Source organism: Silurus meridionalis, chromosome 3, assembly GCF_014805685.1.
Source record: "Silurus meridionalis isolate SWU-2019-XX chromosome 3, ASM1480568v1, whole genome shotgun sequence".
NCBI classification, from domain to species: domain Eukaryota; kingdom Metazoa; phylum Chordata; class Actinopteri; order Siluriformes; family Siluridae; genus Silurus; species Silurus meridionalis.
The window spans coordinates 26164478-26181380 of record NC_060886.1 but is presented as its reverse complement, the minus strand read 5'-3'; the positions used below and the strand labels follow the sequence as shown (position 1 = coordinate 26181380).

Here is a 16903-nt window from a genome sequence, read left to right as displayed (position 1 = left end):
GAGCTCATAATTACACAAAGGTGACAATCAGCATTCAATTAATTTAGGGGTTTCAAGCATAAGTACAGAATATAATAAACTCAAATTAAATGTAAATAATGATTATAATTGTTGCAAAAGAATTCCTAAAATATGAATGGTTCAATTCTGACATTATTTGTTCACTTTGGAATCCCCCCTCGAATGATTACATACCTGTGATGTCATTGTGAAACACAATCGTGCGCTGGGCCACCCCATTAATATATGGAAGTAGCTGATCACCCAAACTTGCCCCTGCTCTGACATCAGGGATAAATAAAACAAAGCTTCTGTCACTTGTCATAGCCTCCAGCTGGGCTCTAGCTGAATCACCAATCGCAGCACCAAAAACAAACACGTTGGCCTGCTTTAGCTCTCTCTGAATCTCACTGACATCATCAGTGGACTGCCCAGCACTGATAATTACCACGACTTGGGGCACTCCCTCCTCTGCCCTGCCTCCTGCCTCTGGGCCCAACAGTTTTTCATTCACCAACTCCAAGGCTGCCCCCAGATTAGAATCATATCCACCGGTGAATTTAACATTTTGCACAATATTCTGCATGGCCTCTTTGTTGTAATTGTCACCAAGATTGAACAGTACCACTGGGGCAGCACCATACAGCACCAGGGCTACCCGGACCATGTCCCTGCCCACATCAAGCCCTTCGATCACTTTGAGCACCAACTCAATGATGATATGGAAGTTGGCGGCTTCAATGTTGTCTGATCCATCAATTAAGAGCACAAGGTCTGCTGATTCTTGGGCTTTGAAAGAAGACAATAACACAAAGAAACAAAGAATAATGCTAGATGTGGGGTTAAAAACAGAAGAGAGGAAGAGTAGACAAGGTGCAGGCACATGACTACATGTCTAGATATACAGTAGTCATGGATATTACATTACAAAGCATTACATAAACACACCATGCTGCATGAGGACTGAATGATTCAATGAAGACACTAATTTATGATAAATTTTGATTTTAATTTTGTGCAATTTGAAATTGTGCGTTTTGATTTAAATATAGATCTTGTTTATTTTTATAGTGTTACAAGCAGAAATAACCTAACAGAGCTGTAGTTGAAAGCAAAACCAATAAAATAACCTGTTCAGTTACTATAGATCCTATAGATTTCCTTTTATTATTAACAATAAAAATACACCCGAATGTCAATGCCTGAAATACAAAATTTTAAATGAGAATTTTTTGGTGCATCAGTAAAGTACTTGATATATTTTTTATACACACGTGGTGCGTCAGTAAACTAAGGTTTAGTGATTAAAAATAGATTTTCTGTGGAGTTTATTATTATTTTTTATATATCTGAGTAAAAAAAGAATGTTGTGAATAAATGTGTGTTGCTTTGGAGTTTTAAATTTCACCTCTTTTATATTTATTTACATTTTAATTAAAGCCATGTGTTAATAAAATAGGTGCCGTTAAAATAAATTTGCCTTAAAGCGTTATTAACATGTTAAATTTGACAGCCCTAATTTAAACCAAGGAAATGTTTTGAAAAAAAAAATTTAATTGAATGGAATTTTGAATTTGATGGCTGCTAAAAATCGCAAAAGAAATTTGGAACAGGAGGAACAAAAGGCTGGAAAAGTAAGTGTTACTCAAAACAAACAACTAGAGGAACATTTTGCAACTAATTAGGATAATTGGCAAAAGTTCAGTAACATGATTTGGTATAAAACGTATATCATTGAGAAGCACAGTCTCTCAGATGTAAAGATAAGTGGCGGTTTACCAATCTGCAAAAAACTGTCTACAAATTGTCGAACAATTTCAGAATAATGTTCTTTAATGTCAAATTCTGAAGACTTTGAATATCTTATTATCTAGAGGTACATAATATTAAAAAGATTATGACAAATAATATTGGATGCCTGTGATCCTCAGGCCTCAGATGGCATGCATTAAAACAGGCAAGATTCTGTAATGGAAATCACTGATTGGGTTTATAAACACTGCTAGAAATCATTGCCTATGAAAACAATGAAAACCCTATAAAAACTAGTCACAGTGTCAAGCAGATTAAAGCTCTATTATGCAAAGAAGATGCCATATGTTAACTTCTTTGGGCCAAAGTGTATTTAAAAAAGACCTAGGCAAAGTGGAACACTGTTCTTTGGTCGGAAGAATCGATATGTTAAAATCCTCCATTAAAAATCCATCCTCCACTAAAAAGGAGAAAGACATCTAGCATCCAGAGGGCTTTGCATATTTCAGCAAGACCATGCTAAAATGCATACTGCAACTATTACAAGTAGCATGGCTTCATAGTAGAAGAGTCCAGGTGTTGAACTGGCCTGCCTACATTTTAAACTTCATCAGTTGAAAACATTTGTTGCATCATGAAAAAAATAAATAAGTTGTTGAGCAGCTAGAATCCTGTATTAGACACAAACATTCCTCTACCAAAACCCCAGCAAACTGGACTGATCAGTTCTCAGATGTATACAGACTGATGTTATATTTACAGGGGATGCTACACAGTGGTAAACATGGCCCTGTCCCAAAATTGTGGGATGTGTTGCAGCCATCAAATTCAAAATGACCTTTTTAATATTTCTTAAAATTGTACATCTTCTTAGTTTAAACATTCGATATGTTTTTAATGTTATATTGTGAAATCGGGTTGCTCCAAACATCTTGGAGAACTAATCGCAGATCTTCTGTTGAAGAAAGCTGCCTTGAACCCTTCTGTCTCTCAATGTAATCTGAGACATCTTAATGTATCCATGATATACTAAATAGTGTAATTGTAATGTGTAGGCTATTTGATTTTCTTTTGTATTTTATTTTAAGATGTTGGATTAATAATGTTGGATTAATATAATAACAATAAGTGATTTAGAATAAGTGATTTAGATCACATTCAGTGATTTAGATTTGTTTGATTTCTTTTACAGCAGATTATTATTATTATTTATTTATTTATTTATTTATTTATTTTTATTTCATGTTCTGATTTTCCGACTTAGCAAACTAACAGATTATTGTAAAAAGCATGTAGTCTATGTAACTGGAAAAAGGGTTTACTTTAGTAACTTAATCATCTTCATTCTGTATTCAGTCACATCATGCAGACTCATGTTACAGAATTTAAACATAACATTACCAGTCATGACACTGTCTTTCATCTTTACAAACCCAGCGATACCAAGACAAATGAACATTGAATGCTGATAACACTTCAATCTTCTTTAAAACTAAGCCTGCATCCAAAAGGTTTTTGTGAGGAGCTAGTAGCAAACTTGACTCCCATAACACAGTGGTTAAATCTTTTAATTCAATACTTTAATTCTAAATTGTTCACAACCATGATTTTTGAGGTTACCAAGCCTGATTAACTGTGGTGTGACCTACCATTACCAAAAGGCCCAGATACATAAAACTATACTGATATTAATTCTATGATGGTAGGAAAAAACTGATCTTTATGTTATGCAGCAACATGAGCAATTAACTAATTATGTGCAATGCATTTTCTAATGCTTGCCTTCTCTTTTATCCCACTTTTAGAGGGACAATGCACAGTTTCTGCTAGTAAATTTATCATGCACATTTACAACATAAAATACAATTGCTCTTAATTCGATAATGGTCTAATGTTTGAGGCTGATATCGTAACAGACCAGTGTACAACCCAATAATTTCTTTAAACTTCTGATGAAAATCTTTATTTTGTATTTTACTGCTACTTTGTAAAGATGAAAGAAAGTTCATCACTGTATTCATTTGCAGAAGACAATCTTCACAAATATGCTTTTACCAAACACACATACAGAATAAGACATTGAGCTCAGAAGACAAAAGCTGTGGTGGATAGTTAGCCATTACCAGTAGCTTGAATTTGTAAAGTTATACTGTATTTATCTAAATATAGACTTCTTTATAGAGTCTTATATTTTTTTGTGGTAGAAAGTGAACAGTTAGACTGAGTGAGAAAGAAAGACAAGACAGATGACATGTAGATGGTTGAAACCCATGGTAGATGGTTAAGACCCTAATACTAGATTTTTTATTTGGCTGAAATACCATTTCCATAGAAAGTATGACAATATAATGCTACTGTAATAAAGAGAAAGAACACTAAATATGAATAATTAAAACAATAAATAGGATCTTAAATGTTCTACCAATATATAAATGTGTTATTAACTATTACACAAAAGATGAGTTTCATCTTGCAGCAAAAAAGTGACATTAGCAGTGCAGGGAAAAGGCTTGCATGTAATTCAGTATTAATAATTTTCTGTTTTCAAATTCAAAGTCCTCAGGCCTTGTCCAAAATCTGTACCATCCCAATGTCATTTAGTTTCAATTGAATGTACCACCACAATTGATCAAAACCTTGGACTGTGTTAGGGTGGACTTACCATCCTGAGCATTAAGGTTTGGGAGAATGCCCAAAAACAGGACTCCCATAAGGGTGTACAGCAGCAACCAGTTTGTCCCCATTGTTCACAAAAACACCAAGAACACACCTGCAAAATAAAAGTCTGTCATTTAGAATTAGAATGTCAATTTTGGAATTACTATTAAGCAGAATTATCTGGTAATGCTCACACATTTCTGTAATTTTGGGATTTAATTGCAATTTAATTATATTCATATGACCTCAACATAAACTTTATACTGCATTTAGAGTCAAAGAGATTTGATGAAATGTAAACATTGTCTATAAACAGTGTTTTTATGAGGTATCTAATGAATCTGCCTTAATATTTATATTAAAAAGGTTCTGACTCCACTTGGTTCTTCAAGTTTAAATGACTATAATGGCATAAGCAATAGGCATTTTAAACACTCGAGGAAAAAATTGGAGGGTAGACCTTCCGAGTGCAATATCAGTATATTCTTGAGGAATTCTTGAAAATTCCACACTGGAACAATCAACACAAGAGAATTTGCAGGAGACACAAGAACATAAATTCTGGCTGTTTAATGCAACTATCTGAGCATTCAGATGCTAGTAAAGTGATCAGCCCTCATTTGAGTAAAAAAAATACAAATTCAACAAGTTACAAGTGTCATACACACTTTGGTTGGGAATGTCAGCTATGAGGTAATGCAAAAGTGGGGCAGTAGGAATGGTTGTAGATATATTACATCAATTTCCTTAAAACAGGTAAATGTTACCTCTTAATGTCTAAAATCATGAAGATTGTAAACTGACTAACATGTTTTTGTCTCTACCCTCTAATCACACTAATCTCATATTACATCATATCTAATCTAAATTTACATCATATCTAATCTAAATTACACAAATCTCATAAACATTATATTGAGAGGACACCAGGTGTGATGTCACCTCAACACTTGCTTGAACAAAAAAACAAATAGTGCTCGATATGGGACTAAACAAGGAGCACCATAGTGACTAGGCAAATTGCTTGGTCCAGCTCTGTGTGGAACATTCTTATGAGTCATCTGTAATTTCACAAGTTTTAAAAAGCTAAAAAGCAAGTTCCCTTAAGGAACTTGAGCTGCATCGAAAACGCTTTGGAAACGACTTGAGTTGTTTATGCTCTGACTCACATAGGCAGTCCTGAAACCCAAAAGCAGAGCATTGCCACCCAGACCCCTTAGATGATAATTCTCCAGAGCTGCCTCCGCAAGACGTTTTGGAGACAAGGTAAGGGAGGCGAGATTGAGATGGTTTTGACATGTGCAGAGGAGGGACATGAGGTATATCAGTAGGAGAATGCTGAGGATGGAGCCACCAGGAGGAAGGAAAAGAGGAAGGCCAAGAAGGAGGTTTATAGATGTGGTGAGGAAGAACATGCAGGTAGTTTGGTTAAAAGAGGCAGATGTAGAGGACAGAGGGGTATAGAGATGGATCATCTGCTGTGGTGACCCCTAATTGGAGAAGCCAAAAGAAGAAGAAGATGACTGTATTTTAATGTTTAATTTCTACAGTATTGCCCATTGAAAGATATAATACTTCATAAGACAAATCCAAAAAAATAATTTTGTGAACTGTTGGCCTTTTTTAAAAGAATGTTAATTTACTGTATATGTACTTAATACTTGGTAGGGGGCTTTTAATACTGCCTTAATCCGGCGTGGCATTGAGGTGATCAGTCTCTGGCACTGCTGAGGTGGTATGGAAGCCCAGATTTCTTTGACAGTGGCCTTCAGCTCATTTGCATTTTTTTGTCTCTTGTTTCTCAATTTCCTCTTGACAATACCCCATAGAGACTCTAGGTCAGGTCTGGTAGGTTTGCTGCCCAGTCAAGCACACCAACATCATGGTCATTTAACCATCTTTGGGTGCTTTTGGCAGTGTGGGCAGGTGCCAAATCCTGCTGGAAAATTAAATCAGCATCTCCATAAAGCTGGTCAGCAGAGGGAAGCATTAAGTGTTCTAAAACTTCCTGGTAGACGGCTGTGCTGACCTTGATAAAACACACATGACTCTACAAACCACCACTGACTGTTCAATACTGGACTTCAAGCAACTTGGATTCTGTGCCTCTCCTCTCTTCTTCAGACTCTGGGACCTTGATTTCCAAATTATATGCAAATTTTTCTTTCCTTTCATCTGAAAAGACAACTTTGGACCACTGAGCAACAGTCAAGACTTTTTTGTCTTTTACCCAGGTAAGACACCTCTAGCATTGTCTCTGGTCAGGAGTGGCTTGACACAAGGAAATTGTCAGTTGTAGACAGAGGATAAGTCTGTGTGTGGTGGCTCTTGAAGCATTGACTCCAGCTGCAGTCCACTCTTTGTGAATCTCTGCCAAATTATTGAAATGTCTAATGCCTACCACATTATTATCCTTTCATTCAACTTTCCATTAATGTGCTTGGATACAGAACTCTGTGAACAGCCAGCTTCTTTAGCGATGACCTTTTCAGTCTTACCCTCTATGTGCTCCATATACTTCAACGCTCTTCTCTGTTCTGGCACCGAGGTGGTGGAATGAACTTCCCCTAGATGTCCATACAGCAGAGTCTCTGAATATCTTCAAGCGACGATTAAATACCTACCTCTCTACCTGAAACACTTAAAGTAGCACTTTCCAAGTTTGCTCTGTAGAATTAAGGAGTTATATTTATATTAAGTTTGTAATCTGGCGTACCAGTGTAGATTTATTCATTACTAGAGACTCAAAGCACTTTTGTACGTCGCTCTGAATAAGGGCGTCTGCTAAATGCCGCAAATGTAAATGTGATTGTAAATCTGCAGGTTGTAAATGATCGTCTTCTGGACAACTGTCAAGTCAGCAGTCTTTTCCCATGATTGTGTAGCCTGAACCAGACTAAGACACCATTTAAAGGCTCAGGAAACCTTTGCAGGTGTTTGAATTTATTAGCTGATTAGAGCTAACTGAGTCTCCAATATTGACCCTTTTCACAATATTCTAATTTTCTGAGATAATGAATTTTGGGTTTTCATTAGCTCTAAGCCATAATCATCAAAATTAAAAGAAATAAACACTTGAAATATATCAATCTGTGTGTGATGAATTTATATAATATACGAGTTTCACATTTTGTATTGAATTACTAAAATAAATAATCTTTTAAATGATATTAAAATTTATTGAGATGCATCTGTGTATATATATATATATATATATATATATATATATATATATATATATATATATATATATATATATATATCAATCGTTTAAAATATTGAATCGTGATTATTCCCAATTGTCATGAGCAAATTAAATGCACATTAGTATCTGTTCTAAATGTACCTTAAATTAATGAAAGTTTAAATTAATTAAATTAAATTAAGTTTTTAATACTTAATACTTAATACTTTAATACTTAAAACATGGGAATGGACAAATATGGATGCTTTATGCAAATGTATGTTTATCTGTAGTGAAACCATAGTCAGCATAGAGCATAAAGACAAAATATTCTTGTAAATGTTTCAAAATTAATTATGGTGTTTTAAATTACGTAAATCATCAGGACACCAAACAAAACTTTTGCTGAAGAAAGTACTTGCTTCAGTACATATAGTTCTACATATAATTTATTATGTTAAGATCTTTTAAAACTGTTTATAAATTACTTGTTTAAAAGCAGCACCAAGAATTCTGTATCTATCATCAAGTAATAAAAAAAATCATAGGAACTGTCAATGTTGATTCTGGTACTGATTATTCTCTTGTATTTAAGCTTTTTCTTTACAGCACAGTAGGTTTTTTGTACACTGTAGACACACTGTTTTTATTTACCAACAGATGGAAATAAAAACACGAATAAATTGACATTGGGTCCTGCCAATAAAAAAAGAGGCCTGCAAACAAGCACTTCAATATTGATTTTTTTCTCTTCAGCCCAGACCATGAAGCAATTTTACAAACAGGGTTTGGAACACAAGCCACATAAAAAAAATCCAGCTTTAAGTCTATTATTAGGGATCCCTGATTAGCTGTATTAAGCATTAACTTCTATTGAACAATAAATTGGATCCTTTATCATTGCACTACAGGTTTTATCAGTTGATCTGGATTTTTTGCTTAGCTAAGCAGATTTACTTATGTATGTATTTACCTTGTAATATTGTACAATCAAAACGAGAGGATAACAACTTTAATTTTAATATAATGTTTAGTATAATGTAACATTTATTTTCAGCCCACAGTCCTCAATCAAGTTTGACACACCCCATAAAAAATGAAGAAAACTTATCATAGTACCATAGTCATAAGCCTTAAAATAAACACAAAATTCGATTTACTAAAAACATTTTACATTGAAAAGAAAATGTGAAACAATGAAAACATAAACAATGACTAGAAATGCATATGCTTCCAGACATGCGTACACTAAAAAACCATGTCCCATTTTAATATGCATTTGGCTTAAGTCAACATTACTCACTACAATCTTTTTTATTTTTGTGGGTTTTTTAAAGCTTTGTTAACTTTGCAAAATAATATCTAATTTAACCCAGTAAAGTAGTATGCTAAAGTAGATTATGCTGCAACTTTTACATTTAGCCATTTACAAATACAACCCCAATTCCAAAATTATTGGGACCCTGTGTCAAATATATATATATATATATATATATATATATATATATATTATATAGCTTCTTCATTGCATGATAGAGCTTTAACCTGCATTAGTTCATTAGTTGATGACATGGTGAACTCACTGCTCAAGGTGATTCTAAGCCCATGCTGTGATTTCCGTTACAGAATCACACATGTCTTTAATGCAGTGATAGAGCTTTAACCTGGAGGACTGAAGAATACAGGCATCCATTATCGATTTTTTGTTGATCAGTTTATAAGGTTTGCAAATCATTGCATTCTGTTTTTTATTTACATTTTACACAGTGTACCACTTTTTGGGATTGGGGTTGTATTTTGATACAGAAGTTATATATTTAATAATAAATATTTATTAATAATTTAATAATAATTTTTTTTTTTTTAACTAGTGAATCATAGTTTTTCATTCTAAATGAACCCAATGGATTTTGGCTGTATTTCCAAAGTTTAATTACAATCTAATGCTTTTGGAAAGTAGATTTTATTAGCTATACCACTAATAGAACTCACTGCACCCCTAAATGGTATGGAAATTTGTTTTAAGACCTGAGATTCTTGAAATTAATAAGTTTTAGAGAATCCTGCAGAGTACTGACCAAAATTGTTGAGTAAGTACAAAGTAGTAAGTAAAAGCTCAAAAAAAAATTTGTTTAATATTTTTGCAATTCAAAATAATTAAATTAATAATGAAATATTCTCTAAAAAAACAATTAAATTAATTTACTAATTTCAATTAGTCTTCCTAGTACAGTTTTCAGTGTACAAAGCAGTAAACTTGTATTGAAATAACTAAAATGAATAACTCCCCAGTTGCAAGTCAAACTCTACAACACCCCCTACTGTCACAAGGATAGAAGTACAGTTGTTGCCGCCCCATGGCCACACTTGCACAGTCCTGATTATAGTCATAAAAAAATCTGTAACTTGTAAACCAGTAAATTGTAACTTGGTTATCATTCACACAACTGTGCATGCATGACTGTGATATCTTATGGTTTTCATAGATTTTTGGTCTTTTTAGCTACTTTTGTCACCTAACCATTTGTAGAATAGCAAATTGTATTACTTAAATTGTCATAATTTAATATGAATATCTCACCTCATAACGACAGCCTAGCTCCAAAATATAAAATTTAATAATTCAGATATCTCTGAAACATGTAGGAAAATAAAGCAACTTGTAAAAAAATTCCAATACTTCTTAAAAAAAAAAAGGACTAGTGGGAGAGAGCTACTCAAACATCTGTTTCTGTTTACCATGGCTTTTTATTCTTCCCTCTTAACTTTCCCAGGTTTCTTTGGCCATCTGGATAAGGATATGGAAAAAATCTCTCATGGCAGTCTCTTTATTGCCCAGAGCATTATTTAGCCAGCATACGTAGTGGCACACAATAAGTAGCACATCGAAACGCCAAAGATTATCTCTACCTTCTAGCACTTGCAATATACCAGATGTAGATGTTTTGGTTTAAAACTGAGCTTGGTCTCGTAATAAACAAACAAACAAATAAAAAAAATTATTTAGGCAAGGACATTAAGCTATTTTCATTTATTCTATTCAAATTCTTGCTTTTGCAACAACTTTTGCAAAAAAATAGATTCAGCCGTGGAAATTATGTGCATGGAGCTTTTAACATTTATGACATACCAGCATATGCTGCACTGCTTTGTGCTGCACACAGAAATAGACTTTACAGGGCAATGCTCACTTTTTTGCAGTTTTAAGACTTGTAGTCTTAAATTAAATTACAGACTATATGCATGCTATTAAACAAATACTCCTGTGCATTCAATAGGATTTACTTGCTTTAGTAAACCATACCTTATTTGCCACATGCTATTACTTTTACTTACCCTTAGTGATAAATGGTGTATTCTGCAGAGGATTTTCAAAAAATCTGCGAGTCACTAATATATTATCTTCCTACTGTGTCCCATTAGTCAGTTTGATGCATTATTAACTCCAAGGCAGTGATAAATAGGATGGGTCCTAAGAAATTACTGAGAGACACCAGTGTATGGCACCAAGTTACTCATCAGGTCATCCAGTTCTGTTCTCCAAAAGTGAAGTTGCACAGCCTCCAACCCTAAGACACGGCACATGGAAAACTGCCATAGAACTCTTCTGCACCTCCCACTTTCAGTGGAAGGAAGGGGACGCAAACTCAAAGAGCAAAAAAACACAGGGAAAACTTTCAAATGAGAAACAGAAGCCTGTATGAGGAAAGTTATGTCACAGCCAATGCATCCTTAAACTCTTTTTTTTCCAGATGACGTTAATTCTCTTTGGGTTTTGTTAAACTTCTAGGTTTTTGTACAGCATATTTCTAGAATAGTTCAGAACTGTAGACAATGTCTTCAAACATTTGTAAATGATGTTCATTTTAATACAACTGGAAAAACATGCTTCCATAAATGCATTTCTCAGTGAAAATTATTTAAATTCAGATTAAAGTATAAGACCTTCACAAGCATGCAGTAGAAGCTCTAATAGTCATATGTCCTTATTCTCCTTATAAAGAGCTCAAAACAATTCCACAATGAAACAATATCCTCTTCACCCAATTATCTGTCCTTGTCAGGGTTTTCTGGGCTCATAGCACTCTTTTCCAGTTACACGGCACGCACTTCTGGGTCGGCGGCCATCTTGCCATTTTTCCTGTGCCACCCAGTATTAAAGCACACAAAGGACATATACTTTGGGTCATATTATTCTACTGGCTCGTCATGTCTTTGGGAATATTCTTGCCACCCTGCCTGCTCTAGATCCTGTACCTGATCCCTGATCCCTGTTCTGCTCTGCCACCCTAGTTACTGTTTTGAACTCTGGACTGTTTTTTGGTTTGTGTTTTGGACTGTTTTCAGATCTCAGGTTTTGGTTCTCCATGTATTGCTCTGTCTTCTGGCTCTCGAATTTTGGACTGTTTTTTCAGACTCCGTTTTGGCTCTTGGAATTTGGACATGTTTTTTTCCCCTTGCCTCTTTTATCATTAAAAACTGTTTTCACTATTCCCCTGTCATGTCCTGCATTTACACTGACCGCTCCTGACAGTCCTAATGTGAGCTGATCTTCTGTGCCACTGGATATTTGATCCCACTGACATACCCTGGTCTAAGATCCACCACAAAACACAAGAAGGAAGTAACTGTCCCACTAGTATTTCCTTGGCTGTGTATTATTGTAATCCACTCTAGCTGAACAAATACCACAAAAACCACTAGGAGCAGTCTCCCATGAACAGTCAGTAATCTGCACATGGTTTAACAGTCCATTATCATTCCTGTCTCAATAAAATATCACTTTGCCTCTCACACTGTAGCTCTCACCTTAAGTGTTTTGAAAGACTGGTCAAAGACTTTATCAGCGTTTTGACACCATATACCCATTACAGTTTGCATACCATCCCAGTCACTTTACTGATGATGCCAATGACACCTCGCCTGCATCCTTGAAAAATATAGACAACCAAAAAGGGATATTAAGTTAAGATGTTGTTTTATGATTACAGTTCAGTATTTAACACTATAATCCCAGCAAGCCCAGCACCAAGTCGGAGGACCTGGGACTTGTCCCATGCTTCTGTTAGTGAATCTTAAAATTGATGACCAGCAGGATGCAAACAGACTGACCTCTTTTTCATAAACATTCTAAAAGCAAATGTGTCTGTGGTGCTCTTCCTCGGCATGAAACCTCACTGTTGCTCACAGATTGTTACCTCTTTTCTCAGCCTGGCTTCCACTACTCTTTCCCATAACTTCATGGTGTGACTGATCAACTAAATTCCCCTGTAGTTCCCTGCTGCTGCATCTCCTTGTACTTCTGCCTACTTTTCTCATCACTCTGTCGATCCCAATTCTGTTTCGCCAACTTCTTTCTCCTTATGCTTTCCTGCACTTCATCATTCCACCACCACGTCCCTTTGTCTTCCTTTCTATTTCCAGATGTCACACCAAGTACTTTCCTAGCACCTCTTTACCACCAATAAGCCCCTGTCTGACCTCTTCCTTGAATGTCACACTACAGTCTTCCTCTTTTAGTTTCCATTATCTAATAATTTTTTCAGTTCTTGCTCTCCTCCTTCTTCACCTCCAAATATTTCAGCAAGAGTGTATTGATATTGAACATTGATATAATAACAGCCAATCATGGCTTGTCCATGATTGCTCTTATATATGTTAAACGTTAAATACTTCACACTCAGCTTTTATGGCAAAAAATAATAAATTCCTTAAACAGCTCATTTATATTTTAGTTTTTTATAAAAAAAATACTTAATTTTAATTCATTTGCCACTGACATATTTCATAGATTTTGCATTGGATATGTATTTTGTTTTCAAAAAAACGTTTGTGGAAAAAAAACATTTGTTTTACTGTGGGCTTCTTAAATACACTTTCAAATACTAATTATTTTTAAAGCACCACTAATCACTTTTTCATATAGATTGTGGAAGAGAATTCCAAAGATGAAAAGCAACCCAGACAGAAGGTACACCAAGGGAAATGGATAAAGAAGATATGAGAGTACACTTTGTGATGTAAGTATTAAGCAAATCAGAAAGATATGAGGATGCAAGATTATGAAGATTATACAGGCAGCTTAGTTTTGGACCAATTGAAGTTTAAAACGAAGTTTGTGAGGTAGCCCAAACAGAAGAGACTTACAATAATCAATGTGTGAGGTAACAAGAGCATGTACAAGAAAAACTGTGAAATTGGATATCAGGAACGGACGAAGACGGCTGATGTTCAGTAGATGGCAGCATGCAGACTGAGTAATATTGTCAATGTGCTTTTCAAAAGACAATGTACTATCAAGGATTGCCTTTCCTCACAGAAAGTAAAAAACTATTGAATTTTGACTAATTAGATTTAGTGGCAACCAGAAGAATCTCTGTTTTGTCATTATTCAGCTTGAGAAAATTGGGTGAGAACCAAGATTTAATCTCTTCTAAACAATTCAGAAGAGAGGAGAAAAGAAGAGTGCAATCTGGCTCTGAAGACAAATAGTATCATCTGTGTAGCAATGAAAATTAATGCTATATTTACTAAAAATATAACTAAGAGGTAATAAGTAAATGATAAAAAAAGGGCCCAAATCGGAGCCTTGATGAACACTACAAATGTTTTAGTACCACAGACTTCTTTTTTTTAATCAAAAACAGAATCATACCCTAAAATACAATCAATCAATCAATCAATCAATCAATCAATCAATCAATCGCAAATTTGGCTGTCATTTCCCACCCATTAATGTGGCCAATAGTCAAAATCGGCCAATGCATCACTGGCAACCAACATCATTGAGCACCTTCACCACAGCAGATGTCTGCACAGAGCTCACAACACCATCAAGGACTCTTCACATCTCAGTCACAAACTGTTTAACCTTCTTCCATCGAGATACAGGAACATACGTACCAGAACCAGCAGGTTCAGGGACAGATTTTTTCCATCCAAAGTTACACTACTCAACTCTACACTACACCTTTAGATCACTGTATAAAACTTATGTACATTTATACATACAATGTACATATTACATAATGTATTTTTTATACTCCTCATTCTCTACACATAGTGTGCCTCACATACATCTGCACTATATTTAGCACAATATTTAGTGTACTTGTATATTCAGCTTTTGCACTTTTTTTTTCAATGCTATAGCCTTATATCCTTTTACTTGTACCTTTACAACAGTCTGCACATTTTCACTGCCATAGACTTTATATTTATTCACTGTATTTACTTTCTACTTATCTACTTATCTACTTATCTACTTATTTATCTATCTATCTATCTATCTATCTATCTATCTATCTATCTATCTATCTATCTATCTATCTATCTATCTATCTATCTATCTATCTATCTATCATCATCTCAACTCAACTTACTGCAGCTGTTATTTTAATGAGCTCTACTGCCACCGGCTGGTTATTTATGAATCTTCAACTTGCATTAATTCACTCCGTTAAACTTCTATTCTGAAGTAAGCCCACCCGGCAATTTAGTCCCATCATTATTGCAGTGTACTCCCTGGTGGGTTAGTGGTTAGGATGTGGCGCTCTCACCGTTGTGGCCCGAGTTCAATCCCCGGTCAGGGGATTGGTTCAGGGAACCAACCCCAGCCATTAGGGTTGCACAAACCTTAGTGCAGGTTTGTGCAACCGCACAAACCTGCAGCGGATCATCCGCATGTTTGATTTGGCACATGTTTTTACGCTGGATGCCCTTCCTAACGCAACCCTCCCCATTTATCCGGGCTTGGGACCGGCATTAAGAGTGGCTGGGGTTGGTGTAAGGTCACATTCTGCCATATTCTATTAACTCATGAGAACCACCAGCTGCAGTGTTTTATACCCTGGATACTTTCATAGTGCATTTAAATTCAATTTAATTCAATTTAATTTCTATAGCACTTTTCACAATGGACATTGTCTCAAAGCCGCTTTACAGAATATACGAATTATAGAAAAAATAAAATAAATGTAATTATCCCTGATGAGCAAGCCTAGGGTGACTGTGAGAAGAAAAAACTTCCTAAGATGGTTTGAGGAAGAACCCTTTAGAGGTGCCAGACTCAAAAAGAGAACCCATCTTCATTTGGGTGACACCAAAAGGGTGATTATAAATCATTACATTACAAACACTGGAAAACAAGAAAAATCATGAGCATGAGAGCGTGTAAATATGAGTAATTACCTTTATACAGTCAGTTGGAGTTATGGAACCAGGCACTTCTGAGCAACTCATAAATTATAAATTCCACAAAAATTCCTCCATGGCATACCCTCTAAATGTTCAATGATGGGGTAAGAGCATATGTCAAAAGTTATTTTGATTGTTAATTGGTTGTTTATCCTCAAAGCCCAATGACTGAAATCATCATGAATTAAAGATTTAAAGATCTTTAACATTAATTATTTACTAATTTATTAATAAATTCTCTTCTTCGGCTTCTTGCCGAGTTTGGCTTAGGTTCCAAGTGAGAGGAAACTATGGTGGTTATCTAGAGTTTCTAGAACATAGATAAATAAAACACTTTATTCATCCCAAAGGGAAAATCAACATCACATGCAGAACCCAATGTTCTAATTGACTCTCCTGATCACCAGATGGCAGTGTTTCCACATTCTAATAACCTGAAGCAATAGGTCACAATGGGTGTCACACACACACACACACACACACACACACACACACACACACAACCTGTTTGGAAGGGCATTCTGATATGATAGTTACACTTTTAGGACATCCTTTTGTGGCCATTTAGCTGTTGATCAATGTGCAAAATGAAGGTGTCTATTAAAACAGGGATGATTCTGTAATGAAATCACTGCATGGGCTCAGAAAAGTCACAGCACAGTTCACCTGCCATAAAGGCAAAGGAAAAAACACATATGGATATGATCGAGAAATGTGCCATTTTCTCTGGACCAAAACAAACCCCAAAGAAAATCTAAAAAGAAATCAAACCATCCAGCTTGTTATCAGCGCTCAGTTTCAAAGCCTGCATCTGACAGTAAGGAGGTGAATTACTGGATATGGAATGGGCAGCATCGATGCTGAAAGGTGTATACAGGATTTAGAGCAACATATGCTTCTATTGAGATGACATCTTTTTCAGAGAAGGCCTGAAAATGCTAAACAGCATACTGCATCTATCAAAGTAACATGGCTTCATTGAAGCTGAATTGGTCTGCCTGCAGTCCAAACCTTTCACTAATTTAAAACACATGAATACAACAAAGAAGACCCAGGACTGTCTAGCACATGCAAGTGTTTTGAAGTCCCCGTAATAATTAAAATTCTGTTCAT

General features: G+C 35.3%; 1 pseudogene; it reads right to left on the bottom strand.

Annotated features, from left to right (window-relative positions):
* The window catches only part of LOC124382729, a 30046-nt pseudogene extending 18867 nt beyond the window's left edge, over positions 1-11179 (bottom strand).
* Between the last annotated feature and the right edge of the window lie 5724 nt (positions 11180-16903).